This window comes from Chenopodium album, chromosome 11 (assembly GCF_948465745.1).
Source record: "Chenopodium album chromosome 11, dcCheAlbu1.1, whole genome shotgun sequence".
Taxonomy (NCBI): Eukaryota; Viridiplantae; Streptophyta; class Magnoliopsida; order Caryophyllales; family Amaranthaceae; genus Chenopodium; species Chenopodium album.
In genome coordinates, this window is record NC_137844.1 from 13,734,419 (window position 1) to 13,740,120 (window position 5,702).

Consider the following 5,702-nt stretch of genomic DNA (forward strand, 5'->3'; position numbering starts at 1 on the left):
GGCCTACTGCAACGGTTGGTGGACCGTAGCATTTGCGGCCGTTGCACTAGGTTTAATGCTACAGTATTTTGACCTAATGCAACGGTCATATACTATCTATCATGAACCGTTGCATTAGGGCCTAATGCAACAGTCTTATATAGCTAATGCAACGATCATCATAAATCCCATTGACTTTGTTGGGACAGTTTCTTCTTCTTCTTCTTCTTATTATTATTATTATTTTTATTATTATTATTATTATTAACTTCAATATACAAATGAGGTAAACAAAATTGAATAACAATCATTTCATTTTGATTAAAAAAGTATAGTATTTAATTTAATTATATTGTATAATTATGCAATTAATGCTACATTGAAATAATTCCTAAGCCAAAATACATTTCTTTACAATGCATCATATATTCTCCTAATATATCTACCTAAACAAGGTCATTAAGTAATTTAAAACTACCGTAAAAAAAAGTAACTCAAAACTAAGAAGTACGAGTCTGACAATCCTCGATCAAGAGTGTCACAACAATCATGTCAATTTTCATGTTCTACTCATTGTGGTTCATCGTGTACCTATACAAAAAAAAATATGACATTAGGAATATTTTCATTTCTTAAAAAAAAAAATAGGAATATTATCATCATAGACTACATAATAAATAAAACAAATACTAAATAATATTTATAGGAACATTAAATTAAAATAGAGAGGAAATAATAACCATACTATATGGCTAAAACAAATTCTTTATCCCAACACAACAATCAAACTAACTCTGATAGACAAATAGCATGAAGCTTCTCTTTAAACATAGATTGTAAATACGTTATCACCTAAACACAATTTATTCAATCCTCCTATGCACCAAGAACATATATATTAGGCTATTAGAGAACTAATCTTAAGGGATTCAGAATAGCCTCAACTAACTAGCTACTTGAAGCATTGGAGTGACACTAGTCCCACCTAAACACCCAAGCCGCCAAGCGGTATAAGTAATTAGATAGAACTTTCCAAGGAACAAACACATGATCTTGCATAAATATATAACCCCCCCTATCTCTTCCTACGATGGCCAATTCATTTAAGACACCGAATATAAGTATAAAGATCTCAATCACTACCCTTTCAGATTTGGCCTGGCTTGCTCACCCTATTAATAAGTTCAGTATGCAAATTAAAAGGTATGACAGAGGCCTTGTTCTTTTCATCTCATAAGAATAATTCATATAAAAATAGAAACTAATTAAAAGGTAAGAGGTCTTGTTTCTTACCATGCCGATGTATTTCTTCATAATGGGAGTAAACTAAGCTTCTCAATGGGTCTGTACAAGAATTCAAATAAGCAACTTGATCAATAACTGCACTAAAATCCTAACTGTCACTAAAAAAATATGGCGGAGGAGCTTACCCTTTCACTTCTACAACATCACCAGGTTTGATTTTTGCAAAATGCTAGCTCATACTACTTTCTGGATATATCTGATTTTAACCAAATATAGTGGCTAGCTAACAACTAAAATATAAAATGTGGAAATAAGTCTACAATAAAAGTTGACGGACCTTGATCAGTAAATCAAATTAAAGTATCCTTTGGAATCAAGAATGGATATGGGAGTACGTACCTGAAAACAATTTGCATATAAATCAGGAATAACAAAGTATACGCAAATATAAATAGAACTCTTTATACTACGCAAAATACAAACAAAATTCCATAAGCATGCAATATTTAACAGAGTATTGTTTTGCTTGGGGTTTTTCTTTTAACACTATTAAATCTTTGCTCATCTAGGAATTGATGTGTTATGTTCAAGCTCTGCCCATTCATCTATCTAGCTAAGCAAATAGAAAGAAATTTCTTTTATGAATTTTTTTAGGTGGTAAGGAGTGTAAGGTAATAAACAAACTTAGCATCGTAAAAGTTTGAGAAACTAATGAATAAAGCATTGAGATTGGATTGGAATTCAATAGGATGTAAATCTGTCTAATGTTTGTGGAAGATACTCACCTCACTGATGTTCATTGGCTCAACCAATTGAGGTGTTTTCTTTAAGTCTGCAAAAAGTTTGCTTCATCAGGTAAACAATGCAAAGATAATTAAAATTTGTCTTTTTTTTTTTTATAGATGTAATGTCTGTACATTATATTATGCATAAACTAATGACTATCTGGTAATAATTATCAATTGAAGTGGAAAGACAGAGTACATAACAGACAACAAGCATTTATAACATGATTGTAAATAATAAATATCCGATCTCCCACACTAGAAGATAGTATGGTAGATGCATACCTTGATGATTTGAGAAATTAATCCCACTGTAAGATGACGTTGTGGTCATACCATTAGTGATATAAGTATTTCTAGTAAAAATTATACTTCAATAAGTAAAATTTAGATAAATATGATTCAAGAAATATAACCAAATATTAAAAACCAAACATGAGTCACTAATCAAAATAGAGAAAAACTGGGGGGAAAAGAAGAATAGGCACCGTGGAAAGTCTTAATGGGCAAAACTTAGGCTTCCCCTTCCTACTGTACTTTATGAAATGAGTACTTTATTTCAAAAAAATCAGTGCCTACATAGTTTACAAGAATTCAGATCAAAATTGATTTGAGATAGGAGAAAAAATGAGATTACATCTTGTAGAAATGATGACGATGAATGGCCCAATTGATGAGAGTATCAATTACCAAATCCCTACCCATCAAATGTTTTGTAATCAACAATTGAACAAATATCGTAAACCCAGAAAAAATCCAATAAACCCCACAAAATTAGAATTAAACTAATTAAGGTCAATATTTCAAATTTCCAAAATTATCACCATTTTTCTCAATTTCTTGAGCAAAAATGAACAAATCAAAACAAAGAAACAAATTTAGAATTGAAACAAGCTAAACAAGAGCAGTAAATTAATTGTGCTTCAAATCAAACTTTAAACCCTAGATTGAATATAATGATGCAAGTAATTAGCGATAAATCCTAGATGACGAAATTGATATTCATTGTTTGAAAATATTACCTCAAATGTTGCTTCAAATGAAAAGAAAGCTCGTAAAGCTACTTCAATGGACGAAAAAGCTCAGAAGTCACTTCAATGGAGGATTTAGACTACGAACAGTACCATGGAGAATTCACACTTCAATGGAGGAGAGAGAATGCAACGAGTGAAAGGTTCATAGAAGGATAGAGAGTGTGAGATTTTCACTAGAGGAGAGACCGAGAGAGAGTTGCGGGCTTCAATGAGGAAAGATGCGAGCTTCAATGGAGGAGAGCCCCAAAAAAAAGAGACGAGGGTTGTCTATTTTCGAGATTTAGAATTTTCGAGAAAGTTGGAAAAGTTAACATATCATCAGTAGTTCACCGCGCACATGTGTGATAATAATACCGAGTAACTAGTGCAACAGTCATTATAAAACCGTGGCAATAGGCTGGAAATTCGTTGCATTTGAAGAGCTACTGCAACGGTTATTTTAAAGCCATTACATTAGGCAAAAATTCCGTTGCATTAGCTTCACCTGTTGCATTAGACCGTTGCACTAGCTATGACCGTTGCATCAAACCATTGCACTAGATTTAACTGTTGCATTTGACTGTCGCTTTTGCTTGTTTTTGTTGTAGTGTTTAATAAGGTTATTTAATCCATAATTCAGTTCCTCCCCTTAATCGAATTAAAATTAGCCTAATTACACATCAAAATAATCATATTATTGTGACCAGTAAATTATATGCAAGGGGCTAACTGATACCACTGAAGGGTGTTAGGTACTCTAAGAGGAATTTCATGAATCTCATTCATAAGCACCTAAACAGGATCTCATGCATATACAAATAAAGGATCACATAATAGTTTAGAATTAACCTTTGAAGCGTGAATCCTTTTAGCAACCTTCTTCTCTAGCGGAGATAAAGAGCCTCAAATGCAACTCCTCTATTTGGTCCACCGGGTTGAATCAACACTTCACCAATGCTAGTTGGACGGGAAAAACCTTTCACCTTTCTTGGAGTAGAGAACCGATTTTAGAGAGAAAATATTGAGAGAAAACTTACGTTGTTTTCAGAAAACTGAATACTGTATTCTTTATTTTCCCAAATCACTAATTAATATATAATCATATTATTATTAATTAGGTTAGGGTTTTCTCTCCCCTTTCCCTCCTTGGCCGGTCACCCTAAGGCCCACTTTGGGCTCCGGGTTTCTTTATTGATCCAAACCTAATGTGTGACCTTGTAGGATCCGTTTAGGCGGGCTTCGAGTTTGTTACTTACTAACCCAAAGTTCTATAACATTCTCTAGCAAGACGAATAGACGACCCAAATAAACGAATTACTATCTCCATAATACGATCCATGATTATATTAAGTAATTGCACTAAAGTCGAGGACACATTTCCTTCATTTAGGACTTAGGAGTGACATACCTTCGTAGAGGAATATAATAAGGAAGATACGTCATAAATTCTTGTTGGCAAATCATACCACATTCAATGTTCTCATATTGGTAAGAAAAGGGGATAAAGAAAATAAGAAAGATATAAATAATTTCCATGTATAGTCTCAATTCAATGTTTATGATTACTTTTATGGATTAAGAAAATAAAAATTAAGGAATGATAGAATATTAAAAAAATTAGTAGTAATAATAAGTTACTCTGTAAAATTGAATTATTAGGGATGTAATTACCTAATAATTATTTTAGTATATACCCAAAAATTTGGGGTATTACACATTGCTCTTTGAAGAATATAAGAGGGTAGTAAGAAATCATAAACATGATCACATAATCCATACTAACTAAAAGTGCATATCAAGGTAGTTAGCTACTTAGCTATACACAATCACGTAGTCTCAAAACACTCACACACACACACAAAAAAAAAAAAAAAAGGATAAACAATCATGTTGTCATGCTGGGACTAAATAGTATGGGTGACATTGTTGCTAGTGTCCTTGTGTTTGTGTATGTGTATGTCCAATAGACGTGCAAACTATTTTTTTTAAAGGTTTTTAACACATTATCGAACAAGTGCAATTGGATAATTATCCATTTTAATTTATCTTAAGTAAATCATATGAAATCAAACTAAATTGATAAATGAAAAGGTGCAATTGGACGATTATCACTTTATCATAAGTAAGTCATACGAAATCAAACTAAATTGATAAAAGTGAACCCCCCAAAGAACCCACAAAATTCAAAATTAGCTTCACCTAGTTGTCCATAAACACTTTATGCATATAAGACATACTCAAAATTGGATTTTAGGCGTTTGAGTGAGCATATGTTGGAACGTTTTGATTGAGGAAGAAATGAGATACATGCTTTTGGTGTGGTAGCTACTTGAATCAATCGCAAAATATGGCCAAGTGTTCATGACATGTTTATATAAAAGTTTGCAAATTTTGACTTGTGAATTGTTGGAATAAGTTGTACTGTTAGAATTTTCTAGATGATTTGCTAATTGTTCATGTAATTTTGAATGAGTTTGAATGAATCTAAATGGCATGTTAGATGAAATTGGAGTTACAAGGTGGTTATGGACAATATATTCTATGGCCTGGACTTAAGGAATTCGGACTAATGAATTGAACTTACAAAATTGATTAAGTAATTGGCCAAATTAAGAAATCGACAAGTTAATTAACTTGAGTAAATTTTATTATGTTAAATAACTATGGGGAACAAAGTTAA

General features: G+C 32.1%; 1 long non-coding RNA gene across 3 annotated transcripts; it reads right to left on the minus strand.

The window, feature by feature from the left end:
• Window positions 1-275: 275 nt before the first annotated feature.
• Window positions 276-3,335, minus strand: LOC145567421 (uncharacterized). Of its 3 annotated transcripts, none has more exons than XR_014095619.1 (5): window positions 3,032-3,335; window positions 2,010-2,056; window positions 1,410-1,514; window positions 1,273-1,323; window positions 276-570 (listed from the first exon to the last, which is right to left on the minus strand). It is a non-coding gene; the product is annotated as an uncharacterized LOC145567421 (long non-coding RNA). The 3 variants fall into 3 exon arrangements; XR_014095621.1 differs by having other exon boundaries at window positions 1,410-1,540; XR_014095620.1 differs by having other exon boundaries at window positions 1,410-1,623.
• Window positions 3,336-5,702: the final 2,367 nt, after the last annotated feature.